The sequence below is a fragment of the Eubalaena glacialis genome, chromosome 1, assembly GCF_028564815.1.
Source record: "Eubalaena glacialis isolate mEubGla1 chromosome 1, mEubGla1.1.hap2.+ XY, whole genome shotgun sequence".
In the NCBI taxonomy this organism is placed as follows: Eukaryota; Metazoa; Chordata; class Mammalia; order Artiodactyla; family Balaenidae; genus Eubalaena; species Eubalaena glacialis.
Window position 1 is genome coordinate 215,726,698 of NC_083716.1, and position 15,960 is coordinate 215,742,657.

Here is a 15,960-nt window from a genome sequence, read left to right on the forward strand (position 1 = left end):
TGATAGCAACATGAATCAAAAAGTTAAAATAGAATAGACAGTTATTCATAAGACATCAATAACCACTTTTTAACATCAAAATATATGGTTAGAATTTTTTTGAAACTGAATTGGTTATTTAACATTTTAATCTGATGTCAAATGTCATTGTTAAAGAGTTTCATGAATACTACTCCTAAAGCCCAAGAGGAAAGACTGTTCTAGTTTCTTCAAGACTCCTAATGTATGAGAGAATTTCCTCTTATGAGTTCCTACCATACCCATGATAATTTTTTCGTATTTTTATAATCAGTGGTTCTGACTTCTCATAAGTTTGTTTGTTACAGCACTGAACTAATGATTTGCAAATTCATTAGTTTTCATATGGTTCTGATTTCACAGACCTATTTTACGGTAACAGGCTGTCAATGTAACCCTGGCCAGTTATCGCACAGCTATCGTATATACCACTGCAACCTCAGCACCTAGCACAGGGTCTGACACAAGCCAGGGAGAGGGGTAATTGGAGGTAGTCAAATAATGCTTAAGAGAGGGATATCAGTCAAAGTGTCTGGGTTCACATCCTAGGATTGCCCTTCTGACTCTGTGTCCTTAAGCAAATTACTTAGATACAGTTATAAAATGGTTTTATGTTTGTAATTATTGTATGGGATTAAATGAGGCACTACATGTATTTGGCAGTGAACTTTTTATGTTATACATTAAATTTTAAAAAGGAAACAAATAACTGAGGATGGCTTATACCTAATGCCACATACTTTCACCCACATGCATTATGAACTATCTCTATGTTCTGTTCTTAAAAGTTTTTTTATTACAGTTTTAAGGAATAAGTAGCATGATCATGCAAACTATGGTTTGCAATTCACCATGTTTTTTTTCTGACAAGTACTGAAAAAAACTCTTTAATAAGATTTTCATAAGTACAATTAAGTACAGTGATATTTATAAATGCTTATTCTGCAAGAGTTTCTAAAATGGAATTGGGTATAAACATATTCTAGAAAAGTAATCTCTTCAAAATCTTTCATTCTGTTCCTATTAAAATGATCAGTGATGGTATAATAAAACTTTTGTCAAGAATAAAAGATTGCCATAAAAAATCCTTGTGATAAGAGCTAGAATAAGAGAAATGTAGCCGATTCAGTCACATTAAAGAGATAAAAGACAGTGGAGTCAATTTGAACAATGATAGTAGATCATGATTTATATTAAAAAGACTTTTTCAATTAATGGAATAATCTGTTTGTTTTCCAGTGAACAATGCTATGTATTTGAAACAGTAGCATCTGTTCTCATATGATAATATATGAAAGAAGGGAAATTAATTTGTCTTTAACAATGTGCTATAAAACATATTAGTTATGAACTCAAAGAATCATGAAACATTATTTCAACTGAAGTGGAATCAGATCTAAGTTTGTTAATGTTATTCATGCTATATTAAATATAGGATAACAAGAACAAGTTTAAGACCTGAAACATTTTTTAGGGATTCTTTGGGATAAGACTGCTTATATATATTGTCATAAACAAATTACATAGTTATAAAACAGCATAGACTTTGTAATATGACAGACTGAGTCTTGCAATTTATTACTTTTCTGATCTAGACAAGTTACTTGAACTTTTTACATCTAATCTCATCTATAAAATGGATAGAATTTTACCTGCTTAAAGGAGACAGAATTTTATCTAACAGAGGAGGTCATCTACTCAAAGAGTTTAGACTAGAACCTAACTTTGTGTCATATAAGGAAGTGTAAGTTCCTTTCTTTCATCCTGCCATTCTTTTTTAGAATGTATATGACTTTATGAATAGTTTTACCTTTTTTTGAAATTTAAACAATTAGGTGAAAGATTAAATCAGACTGTACTAATCAAAAGCATACACTTCTTTAAAACTGAGTTTCAGAGGTTAATATATATTATTGTAAACAATATTGCAAAAAAGTAGCTACTTGATGAAAGGATTTATTTATTTATTTATTTATTTATTATTTTGGCTGTGGTGGGTCTCTGTTGTTGCACGCGGGCTTTCTCTAGTTGCGGCGAGCGGGGGTTACTCTTCATTGCAGTGCACGGGCTTCTCATTGCGGTGGCTTCTCTTGTTGTGGAACACGGGCTCTAGGCGCGCGGACTTCAGTAGTTGTGGCACACGCGCTCAGTAGTTGTGGCTCGTGGGCTCTAGGGCTCAGGCTTAGTAGTTGTGGCGCACGGGCTTAGTTGCTCCGCGGCATGTGGGATCTTCCCGGACCAGGGCTCGAACCCGTGTCCCCTGCATTGGCAGGCAGATTCTTAACCACTGCGCCACCAGGGAAGTCCTGAAAGGATTTAAATATTTGCTTATTTTATGTTATATGATCTCTTCTCTTAGGGTCTATATCCCCCTTATTTAAAGAATATTTACAAAGCTTGAAAACAGAAAAAAAGAACTGGTTAAAGATGAGTCTCTTGTACATGCCAGGCATGTTTCTGACTTAGCATCTCCGTCCACTGTTCCCTCTGCCTGGATTGAGCTTCCCTCTCATATCTGCAAGGCTAATTCCTTCTCTTTCTTTAGGCTTTCATTCAAAAGTCACTTTTTCAGTGAAGCCTTCCATGTATCACCTTATTTAAAATTCCAGGATACTCTCTCATTGGTTTTTCTCCTTGGTACATACTACTATAACATATTATATAATATGCTTAATTATCTTGGAGGAAGATTTCATAGAAGAAAAGAGACCTGGAAAAGGAGAGACAAATTTTGAAATGTATAAAAATGGCTAAGGCAAGAGCTTATACTGGAATAGGATACAATTGAGATTTAGAAGAAGAGGAAAGGAATAATGATGATAAGGAAGACACTTCACTAGTCTTGAAATGCAGCATGAGAAATGGATTTCATACGGAGATCTTGAGAGTGTTATTGGATGGTTGGAGGCAGTGAGAACTCAAAACACTAAGAAGGTGAGCTTTACTGCTTACTGAATTTATCAGGGAAGGAGATAGACATCTTAAAGAGAAACTGCCAAAATATGCCAGTAACAGTTGTATCACTCTGAACAATACTATAACACTTCTGGCATTACATGCTGATAACTGCTTATCTAAAGGGAAAAAAAAAAAAAAATATATATATATATATATATATATATGTATTTTTCTATATCATAATTTCTTAATTAGATGAACAATAAGTAACTAAATATATAGCTTAAGGAACTTTATTCATTTTCATTCTTTTATACTTTAAGGAAACTATGGAATTAGAGTTTCAAAATAATTTTCAACTCAGAAAAACACTCTCCTGATGTATTTTATTGGATTAAATTTAAATCCACATGTATATCAGAACATACAATAAGCATTTTAGATGTTTCCATTTTCTTAACTTTAATAGCATCTGTGCTATATTGGAGACTTTCTGACCCCATAATTTCTTTACATGAAGATTCATAATCCTTTCTATGAAAATAAAATTATTGTCACAGACACGTGAAATGTTCAACTTAGATGAATTCTCTGTATTTTCTGCATATGAAAATTTTCCTTATTTAATAACAATACAGACTATATGTTGAGATATTAAACATAACCATTTCTAAATGCATATTACACTTTTCATCTTAGTGTGCATATGCTATTTCTTTGATATCAAAAGAAACTGTTACAAAGTCATTATGAAAATGGCTACGCTACATATATTTTCCCAAAATGTATTATAAATTTTATTTTTCCTGCTACCTTAGAGAAAAGAGTGTTTTATGATATTTCCCCAATATTCTATAGCAAGTACTTTTTTCCCATTTACTTTTAGGAATGCAGTAGAAACTAAAGGTTCAGAGAGCACAGCTGTTATTATAACCACTTTTTGAAACTCTGACTTTCTCACTTATTATTGGTGCTATGGACCAATTTGGCCTCTCCCTCCCCAGTAGTCATATGCTGAAGCCTTAACCCCTCAATGTGACTGTATTTGGACACAGGCCTATAAGGAGTATAAGGAAGTAACAGATTAAATGAGGTCATTAGGGTGGGGCCCTGATCCCTTAGAATTAGATCCCTTAGAATAGTGATTTTATAAAAAACACACCAGAGAGAGAGCCCTTCCTCTCTCTCTCTCCACCATGTGAGGACACAACAATAAGAAAGACTACAAGAAGCCAGGAAGAGAACTTTCACCAGAAAGCAACCATACTGGCATATTTATCTTGCACTTCCAGCTTCCAGAGGTTGCTTCATTGCAACCTCTCAATCTATTTATCATTTTGTACTGGACATCTTCTTTCCTAATGAATAATGAAATATTGAGTATGATTCTAAATGAAATCAATATAGCCCATATTAAAATTAAAAGTTGGTTTTCAACATAATTTTTTTTTTAATAACAAGAGTTTGTCCTACTAAATGCACACTGTTTTCTTTTAGAGATACTAAATGGTGGTAAGGGAATTTTATGTGTCAATAAGTTTGCTGTTTCCCACTCAATACTCCAGACTGAAGAGAAGACATCTCTCCCCTCAGCAAACCAAGCAAACAGCCTGTTTGCCATGCCTCTTACTTGAACGACCCAAATTGTTTTTCAGCATCAGATTGTGAGTATAGACATAGAATAGGAAGGAAGGTAAGCGTAGAAAAAAAGTAATTGCCTCAGAAAGCTCATTTAGACTGTGGCTATAAGGACATAATCGACATTCTTTGAAGGCCTTACACTTATTCTCATTCACTTCTTTATTCCACCTTCTTTATGTCACTCTAGGTCATCATCAGTTACTGCTTGTATTAACTGTAGCTTCTATGAGTATCTCTTCCTCTAATCTTTACCAAACTTCCATTCATCCCTCAAATATCCATTTAAGCACTACTTCTGGTAGAAGCCTTCCCTGGAGAGGACAAACACACACACACACCATACACACATACTCAAAGGCAGGTGCTCGTGACAATTTCTTACCTAGCACCTTGCGCTGTTGAATACTTAACATTCTCAGTTGCAATTAATATTGGCCTTCTCTGAAAGACCATGACTGTATCTTCCTGATCACTCTGTCCTTAGTGATTAGCTAAGAGCCAGGCATATAGTTGACACTTTATAATACAGTATTCACGATTCACTCATTGAATGAATTAATAAAACACACTTGTGGAGGAGAATGGGGGTACAAACAGTAATAGTTCCACATTCTATGCATGAGGGCTTAGTGGTGAACTGTTGTCTCAGAAATGAGTAGAAATTCAACAGGAACTCTAATGAGTTGTACGATGCTAAGAGAGCAGTTTTAAAAGTCGATTTTATGTATTTACAGGAACAGATGAAAGATACTGGAATAGTGCAAAGCCCTCTCTTATTATCCCAAAGACTGACATGGGACCTGCATAATTTGAAAATGTTTATATTTTTCTAGCAACTGATATGAGTAAAAGCCTAGAGTAATTGTGTGAAAAATACAAATATAAATGCATTCATTCAATTTCTCAAGTAAATATAATTTTGCTGAGCAAATGGCAAGATTTCCTTACAGCAGGATGATAGGAGGGAAAGGGCAGGGAGGGACAGATTGGGAGTTTGGGATTGACATGTACATACTGCTATATTTAAAATGAATAACTAACAAGGACCTAGCACATAGCACAGGGAATTCTGATCAATATTACGTAACAACCTAAATGGGAAAAGAATTTGAAAAAGAATAGATACATGTATATGTACAACTAAATCACTTTGCTGTACACCTGAAACTATCACAATATTATTAATCAATTATACTCCAATATAAAATAAAAAGTTAAAAAAAAAAACAGGATAGGGGTAATCACTAGCCTCCAACTTGCTTGATGCTGTAACTTCATAACCATATTTAGTAAAATCTATAGGCTGTTTAATTGCTTTCCATTTTAAGTATTAACTGTTTTCCTCAGGACTTCAAATAAGGTATCCAGACCAGAAGGCCATGGGAGTGGCCTATCAACAAAGAATTCAGTTTTTTGAGAGTTTTTTCATGAATCAGTGTTGAATTCTGTCAAATGCTTTTCCTGCATCTATTGAGATTATCGTATAAGTTTTATCCTTTATTTTATTAACGTGGTATATCGTATTGATTGATTTGTAGATGTTGAACCATCCTTGTATCCCTGGAATAGATTTCACTTGGTCACGGTGAATGATCCTTTTAATGTATTGTTGAATTTGTTTTGCTAATATTTTGTTGAGGATTTTAGCATCTATGTTCACCAGGGATATTAGCCTATAATTTTCTTGTGGTGTACTTGTCTGGATTTAGATCAGGGAAATGCTGGCCTTGCTAAATTAGTTTGGAAATGTTCCCTCCTCTTCTATTTCTGAAAGAGTTTGAGAAGGACTGCTATGGATAGAAACTCATACAGGGTTTCTATGTTATAGTCTGGAAGTAGATTTCTTCTTGTATTATGTTGAGGTACATTCCCTCTACACCCAGTTTGTCACTGCCCTCCATTGATACCAGATAGTCTGGGTCTGCCACAAGCGTGATTCCCAGCTCTGGGACACAATTGTGCACTTTGGGAATAGGGGGGCCCTGGGGAAGCCTCCAAACTCGGAGCTGGCAACCAACACTGCAGCAAGGCAGACACAATCCTGTGTTTAGTTTCCAGCTTAAAGATTCTAAAAATATATCCTTGCCTCTAGGGTATGACTAAGCCTCCTAGCTGGAGGTCAATGTTCTATATTGTGAACTTTCAGTGGACCCTGAAGGATGACTGGGCTGCCCTGAAACTCCATGGGAAATGTGATGACATCATGCAGCTCTCTTGGACAAGCTGAGCCTGGAGATCTCCTTCTACAGCAGGTGGCAAAACTCCATCTTCTGCCTGGCAACTGCCCTGTATGTGGATGAAGAAGAAGTCGTACAGAAGCAGAGAGGAGGCTCTGCCTGGGCAACAGGGCCCCCCACCTGACTCAGCCCCCATTCTAGGGAGCTAGTTTGGCAGGGGCTGCACCAAATGCACAAAAAGGAAGAAAGTAACATCACCTCATGTTTGATGAAGAAAAACAATGGGCAATTTCCATATGGCCAGAACTCTCATTCACAGGCAAGTATTATCTTGAAGGCCAGGGTTGCCCTCATGGGATCTACTAAGAAACCTTTGGGGGTGACACTACCATTGTGATGTTTTAAGTCATTTGTCTCTGCTTGTAGAGAAACCCGTTGCACTGCTGTGATTGTCCTCTGATATGGGTTTGACTGTTGAAGACACTTCCCACCTATGTAGGCTCTATAAAAGGAGGTAGCTGTGACACCTTTCTGTGAGAAGAGAACACAGGAGGTTATTCCAGACCTGGCTGGTCAAGAGGAGCACATTAATCATTCACCGGGCTAGTCTCAGGAACTTCAATGTTACTTCTACTACTTCTTACTAAAAATGTTAACTTTATAGAAAATTATTTTCTGTATTTGGTATGTGACAAAGGGTTGGTTTTGAGTCTTGGCTCTAAGCAGATCTTTCTATTCTTCTTAAACATTTCTGTACTGTCAGAAAAAAAAAGTGTAGAACATACCTCTCTATACCAAGCTGGGTATAGATGAAATACTTCAACATAATAAAAGCCATATGACAAGCCTGCAGTTAATATCATTTTCAATGGTGAAAAGCTGGAAGCTTTTCCTCCAAGATAAGGAAAAAGAAAGGATGTACACTCTTGCCACTTTTATTCAACATAGTACTGGAATTATGAGCTGGAGCAATTAGGCAACACAAAGAAACAAAAGAAATCTAAATTGGAAAGGAAGAACTAAAACTGTCTCTATTTGCAGATGACATAATACTGCATGTAGAGAAAACACTAAAGACTCCACACACACACACACAAAAAAGTAGAACTAATCAACAAATTCAGTAAAGTTGCAGGAGACAAGATCAATATATAAAAATCAGTTGTATTTCTATACACCAATAATAAATTATCAGAAAGAGAAATTAAGAAAACAATCCCGGGACTTCCCTGGTGGTCCAGTGGTAAAGAATCCGCCTTCCAATGCAGGGGACGTGGGTTTGATCCCTGGTCGGGGAACTAAGATCCCACATGTCGCAGGGCAACTAAGCCCACGTGCCACAACTAGTGAGCCCGAGTGCCACAAACTACAGAGCCCACACACCACAACTACAGAGCCCACGTGCCACAACTAGGGAAGAAAACCCACGCACCACAACTAGAGAGAAGTCCACGCGCTGCAGTGAAGAACCTGCGTGCTGCAACTAAAACATCCCACCCTGCATGCTGCAACGAAGACCCGATGCAGCCAAAAATAAAAATAAATACATAAAATAAATAAATAAATATTAAAAAAAAAAAAGAAAAAGAAAACCATCCCATTTATAATTGCAGCAAAAAGAATAAAATACCTAGGAATAAATTTAACCAAGGTGGTGAAAAACCTGTTTACTGAAAACTGTAAGACATTGATGAAGAAATCGAAAAAGACTCAAATTAATGTAAAGATGTTCCACGCTCATGGATTAGAATAATTAATATTGTTAAAACGTCCACACTACCCAAAACAATCTACAGATTCAAACATAGATGAGGATAACAATCCCAATCAAAATTCCAATGGCATTTTTCACAGAAATAGAACAAACAATTCTAAAATTTGTATGGAACCACAAAAGACCCCAAATAGCAAACGCAATCTTGAGAAAGAAGAACAAAGCTAGAGGCATCATACTCCCTAATTTCAAACTACACTACAAAGCTATCGTAATCAAAGTAATATGGTATTGGTATAAAAACAGGTACACAGATCAATGTAATAGACTAAAGAATCCAGAAATAAGCCCACACATAAACTGTCAATAAATTTATGACAAAGGAGCCAAGAATATAAAATGGGGAAAAGATAAGCTCTTCAATAAATGGTATTGGGAAAACTGAAAAGCCACATGCAAAAGAATGAAACTAGACCCCTATCTTACACCACACACAAAAATCAACTCAAAATGGATTAAAGATTTGAATGTAAGACCTCAAACCATAAAACTCCTAGAAGAAAGCATAGAGGGTAAGTTCCTTGACATTAGTCTTAGCAATGAGTTTTTGAGTTGACACCAAAAGCAAAGACAACAAAAATAAACAAGTAAGACTACATCAAACTAAACAACTTCTGCAGAGCAAAGAAAACAAACAACAAAATAAAAACACTACTGAATGGGAGGAAAATATCAGCAAACATGTAAGTGATAAGGGGTTAATATCCAAAATATATAAAGAATTAATGCACTTAAATAGAAAAACAGACAATCCAATTAAAAAATGGGCAAATGATCTGAATAGGCATTTTTTTTTCCAAAAAAGACATATGAATGGCCAACAGGTACATGAAAAGGTGCCCAATATCACTAATCACCAGGAAAACACAAATCAAAACCACAATGAGATATCACCTCACTGAAACCTGTAACACGTGTTGGTGAAGATGAGAAAAGGGAACCCTTGTACACTGTTGGTAAGAATGTAAATTGTTTCAGCCTGTCTGGAAAATAATATGGAGATTCTTCAAAATATTAAAAATAGAACTACCATAGGATCCAGCAATTCCACTTCTGGCTATATATCGTAAGGAAATGAAAACAAATTATCTGCACTCCCATATTCACTGCAGTATTATTCACAATTGCCAAGATATGGAAGCCACCTATGTGTCCATAAATGGGTGAATAGATAAAGAAGATAGGTAGAGTGAGCAGCCATCTTGGTTATCAGATTGGTTGTCGCAGTATCACAGCGCTTGTGTTCAAATGACCCTCATTTACTTAATAACAGCGCCAAAACGCTAGAATATTGATTCTGGTAATTCGAATATGCCAAAAAGAAGTTGTAAAGTGCTTCCTTTAAGTGAAAAGGTGACTTAATAAGGAAACAGAAATCGCATGACACGGTTGCTAAGACCTACGGAGCTTCCTACCCAAAAACTCTGAATGAAGCTTATAGTTTCTCTTCTGATCAGGGTGGCCGTGGGGCTGACAAGGTCTTGGTGCTCTGGCCAGGTGTCAGGCCTGTGCCCCTGAGGTGGGAGAGCTGAGTTCAGGACATTGGTCCACCAGACACCTCCCAGTTCCACGTAATATCAAATGGCGAAAGCTCTCCCAGAGATCTCCATCTCAATGCTAAGACCCGGCTCCACTCAACAACCAGCAAGCTCCAGTGCTGGACACCGTATGCCAAATGACTAGCAAGACAGGAACACAACCCCACCCAGTAGCAGAGAGGCTACTTAAAATCATAATAAGGGCACAGACACCCCAAAATACACCAGCAGATGCGGTCCTGCCAACCAGAAAGACAAGATCCAGCCTCATCCAACAGAATACAGGCACCAGTCCCCTCCACCAGGAAGCCTAAACAACCCACTGAACCAACCTTAGCCACTGGGGACAGACACCAAAAACAACGGGAACTACGAACCTGCAGCCTGCAAAAAGGAGACCTCACACATAGTAAGTTAAGCAAAATGAGAAGACAGAGAAACACACAGCAGATGAAGGAGCAAGGTAAAAACCCACGAGATCAAACAAATAAGAGGAAATAGGCAGTCTACCTGAAAAAGAATTCAGGGTAATGATAGTAAAGATGATCCAAAATCTTGGATATAGAATGGAGAAAATACAAGAAACGTTTAAGAAGGACCCAGGAGAACAAAAAAGCAAACAAACAATGATGAACAACACAATAAAGGAAATTAAAAATTATCAGGAAGGAATCAATAGCAGAATAACTAAGGAAGAAGAACGGATAAGTGACCTGGAAGATAAAAGAGTGGAAATAACTACCGCAGAGCAGAATAAAGAAAAAAGAATAAAAAGAATTGAGGACAGTCTCAGAGACCTCTGGGACAACATTAAATACACCAACATTCGAATTATAGGGGTCCCAGAAGAAGAAGAGAAAAAGAAAGGGACTGAGAAAATATATGAAGAGATTATAGTTGAAAACTTCCCTAATATGGGAAAGGAAATAGTCAAGTCCAGGAAGCGCAGAGAGTCCCATACAGGATAAATCCAAGGAGAAACACGCCAAGAGACATATTAATCAAACTAACAACAATTAAATACAAAGAAAAAATATTGAAAGCAGCAAGGGAAAACCAACAAATAACATACAATGGAATCCCCATAAGGTTAACAGCTGATCTTTCAGCAGAAACTCTGCAAGCCAGAAGGGAGTGGCAGGACATATTTAAAGTGATGAAAGGAAAAAACCTACAAGCAAGATTACTCTACTCAGCAAGGATCTCATTCAGATTCGATGGAGAAATTAAAACCTTTACAGACAAGTAAAAGCTAAGAGAATTCAGCACCACCAAACCAGCTCTACAACAAATGCTAAAGGAACTTCTCTAGGCAGGAAACACAAGAGAAGGAAAAGACTTACAATAAAAAACCCAAAACAATTAAGAAAATGGTAATAGGGGCATACATATTGATAACTACCTTATATGTAAATGGATTAAATGCTCCAACCAAAAGACATAGACTGGCTGAATGCATACAAAAAAGAGACCCATATATATGCTGTCTACAAGAGACCCACTTCAGACCTAGGGACACATACAGACTGAAAGTAAGGGGATGCAAAAAGATATTCCATGCAAATGGAAATCAAAAGAAAGCTGGAGTAAGAATTCTCATATCAGACAAAATAGACTTTAAAATAAAGACTATTACAAGACACAAAGAAGGACACTACCTAATGATCAAGGGATCAATCCAAGAAAGATATACAATTGTAAATATTTATGCACTCCGCATAGGAGCACCTCAATACATAAGGCAAATTCTAACAGCCATAAAAGGGGAAATCAACAGTAACACAGTCATAGTAGGGAACTTTAACACTCCACTTTCCCCAATGGACAGATCATCCAAAATGAAAATAAATAAGGAAACAGAAGCTTTAAATGACACATTGAACAAGATGGACTTGATATTTATAGGACATTCCATCCAAAAACAACAAAATACACTTTCTTCTCAAGTGCTCATGGAACATTCTCCAGGATAGACCATATCTTGGGTCACAAATCAAGCCTTGGTAAATTTAAGAAAATTGAAATCATATCAAGTATCTTTTCTGATGACAATGCTATGAGATTAGATATCAATTACAGGAAAAAATCTGTAAGAAATACAAACATATGGAGGCTAAACAATACACTACTAAATAACCAAGAGATCACTGAAGAAAACAAAGAGGAAATCAAAAAACACCTGGAAACAAATGACAATGAAAACATGATGACCCAAAACCTATGGGATGCAGCAAAAGCAATTCTAAGAGGGAATTTTATAGCAATACAATCCTACCTCAAGAAACAAGAAACATCACAAATAAACAACCTTACCTTACGCCTAAAGCAATTAAAGAAAGAAGAACAGAAAAAGCCAAAGTTAGCAGAAGGAAAGAAATCATAAAGATCAGATCAGAAATAAATGAAAAAGAAATGAAGGAAACGAGAGCAAAGATCAATAAAACTAAAAGCTGGTTCTTTGAGAAGATAAACAAAATTGATAAACCATTAGCAAGACTCATCAAGAAAAAAAGGGAGAAGACTCAAATCAATAGAATTAGAAATGAAAAAGGAGAAGTAACAACTGACACTGCAGAAATACAAACGATCATGAGAGATTACTACAAGCAACTCTATGCCAATAAAATGGACAACCTGGAAGAAATGGACAAATTCTTAGAAAAGCACAACCTTCCGAGACTGAACCAGGAAGAAATAGAAAATATGAACAGACCAATCACGAGCACTGAAATTGAGACTGTGATTAAAAATCTTCCAAGAGATAAAAGCCCAGGACCAGATGGCTTCACAGGTGAATTCTATCAAACATTTAGAGAAGAGCTAACACCTATCCTTCTCAAACTCTTCCATAATATAGCAGAGGGCAGAATACTCCCAAACTCATTCTATGAGGCCACCATTACCCTGACACGAAAACCAGACAAAGATGTCACAAAGAAAGAAAACTACAGGCCAGTATGAACATAGATGCAAAAATGATGAACATAGATGCAAAAATCCTCAACAGAATACTAGCAAGCCGAATCCAACAGCACATTAAAAGGATCATACACCATGATCAACTGGGGTTTATCCCAGGAATGCAAGGATTCTTCAATATATGCAAATCTATCAATGTGATAAACCATATTAAGAAATTGAAGGAGAAAAACCATATAATCATCTTGATAGATGCAGAAAAAGCTTTTGACGAAATTCAACACCGATTTATGATAAAAACCCTCCAGAATGTAGGCATAGAGGGAACTTACCTCAACATAATAAAGGCCATATATGACAAACCCACAGCCAACATCATTCTCAATGGTGAAAACCTGAAACCATTTCCTCCAAGATCAGGAGCAAGACAAGGTTGCCCACTCTCACCACTATTATTCAACATAGCTTTGGAAGTTTTAGCCACAGTCATCAGAGAAGAAAAATAAATAAAAGGAATCCAAATCAGAAAAGAAGAAGTAAAGCAGTCACTGTTTGCAGATGACATGATACTATACATAGAGAATCCTAAAGATGCTACCAGAAAACTACTAGAGCTAATCAATGAATTTGGTAAAGTAGCAGGGTACAAAAATAATTCACAGAAATCTCTTGCATTCCTATACACTAATGATGAAAAATCTGAAAGAGAAATTAAGGAAACACTGCCATTTACCATTGCAACAAAAAGAATAAAATACCTAGGAATAAACCTACATAAGGAGACAAAAGACCTGTATGCAGAAAACTATAAGACACTGAGTAAAGACATTAAAGATGATACAAACAAATGGAGAGATATACCATGTTCTTGGATTGGAAGAATCAACATTGTGAAAATGACCATACTACCCAAAGCAATCTACAGATTCAATGCAATCCCTATCAAACTATCAATGGCACTTTTCACAGAACTAGAACTAAAAATTTCACAATTTGTATGGAAACACAAAGACCCCGAATAGCCAAAGCAATCTTGAGAAAAAAAAAAAGGAGCTGGAGGAATCAGGCTCCCGGACTTCAGACTATACTACAAAGCTACAGTAATCAAGACAGTATGGTACTGGCACAAAAACAGAAATATAGATCAATGGAACAGGATAGAAAGCCCAGAGATAAACCCACGCACATATGGTCACCTTAGTTTTGTTAAAGGAGGCAAGAATATACAATGGAGAAAAGACAGCCTCTTCAATAAGTGGTGCTGGGAAAACTGGACAGCTACATGTAAAAGAATGAAATTAGAACACTACCTAACACCATACACAAAAATAAACTCAAAATGTCTTAAAGACCTAAATGTAAGACCAGAAACTATAAAACTCTTAGAGGAAAACATAGGCAGAACACTTTATGACATAGATCACAGCAAGATCCTTTTTGACCTAACCCCTAGAAAAATGGAAATAAAAACAAAAATAAACAAATGGAACCTAATGAAACTTAAAAGCTTTTGCACAGCAAAGGAAACCATAAAGAAGACAAAAAGACAACCCTCAGAATGGGAGAAAATATTCTGCAAATGAAGCAACTGACAAAGGATTAATCTCCAAAATTTACAAGCAGCTCATGCTGCTCAATATCAAAAAAATAAACAAGCCAATCCAAAAATGGCCAGAAGACCTAAATAGACATTTCTCCAAAGAAGATATACAGATTGCCAACAAAACCTGAAAGGATGCTCAACATCACTATTCATTAGAGAAATGCAAATCAAAACTACAATGAGGTATCACCTCACACCAGTCAGAATGGCCATCATCAAAAAATCTACAAACAATAAATGCTGGAGAGGGTGTGGAGAAAAGAGAACCCTCTTGCACTGTTGGTGGGAATGTAAATTGATACAGTCACTATGGAGAACAGTACGGAGGTTCCTTAAAAAACTAAAAATAGAACTATCATACGACCCAGCAATCCCACTACAGGGCATATACACTGAGAAAACCATAATTCAAAAAGAGTCATGTACCACAATGTTCATTGCAGCTCTATTTACAATAGCCAGGACATGCAAACAACCTAAGTGTCCATCGACAGATGAATGGATAAAGAAGATGTGGCACATATATAGAATGGAATGTTACTCAGCCTAAAAAAGAAACGAGATTGAGTTATTTGTAGTGAGGTGGATGGACCTAGAGCCTGTCATACAGAGTGAAGTAAATCAGAAAGAGAAAAACAAATACTGTATGCTAACACATATATATGGAATCTAAGAAAAAAAAAAAAAAAAGGTTCTGAAGAACCTAGGGGCAGGACAGGAATAAAGACGCAGACATAGAGAATGGACTTGAGGACACGGGAAGGGGGAAGGGTAAGCTGGGACGAAGTGAGAGAGTGGCATGGACATATATACACTACCAAATGTAAAATAGCTATTGGGAAGCAGCCGCATAGCACAGGGAGATCAGCTCGGTTCTTTGTGACCACCTAGAGGAGTGGGATAGGGAGGGTTGGAGGGAGACGCAAGAGGGAGGAGATATGGGGATATATGTATACGTATAGCTGATTCACTTTGTTATATAGCAGAAACTAACACACCATTGTAAAGCAATTATACTCCAATAAAGATGTTATTTAAAAAAAAAGAAGATATGGTATATATTCAAAATGATATATTATTCAGCCACAAGAAAGAAATCCCGATTTGTGACAACACATATGGACCTTGAGAGTTCTATGCTAAGTGAAATCAGACAGAGAAAATCAAGTACTGCATGATATTAATTATGTGTGGAATTTTAAAACGTCAAAAGCTTAGAAGCAAAAATATAAAAGTATTTGGCCAGGGACTGGGAGTTGGGAGAAACAGGTTGGTAAAAGGGTCCCAACTATCAGCAGTAAGATGAATAAGGTCAGAGGTTCTAGTGTAAAACATGGTGAGTAGAGGTGATAAGATGACATTGTGTAACAAAATCAATAAGAGAGTAGAACT

The 15,960-nt window shown here is 36.5% G+C and overlaps 1 protein-coding gene and 1 pseudogene across 2 annotated transcripts in view; one reads left to right on the forward strand and one right to left on the reverse strand.

The window, feature by feature from the left end:
- Positions 1-7,003, forward strand: part of LOC133081603 (NAD-dependent protein deacetylase sirtuin-7-like) — a 76,447-nt pseudogene extending 69,444 nt beyond the window's left edge.
- ERBB4 (erb-b2 receptor tyrosine kinase 4) overlaps positions 1-15,960 on the reverse strand; it is a 1,117,451-nt gene that overhangs the window by 756,344 nt on the left and 345,147 nt on the right. The window lies entirely within an intron of this gene.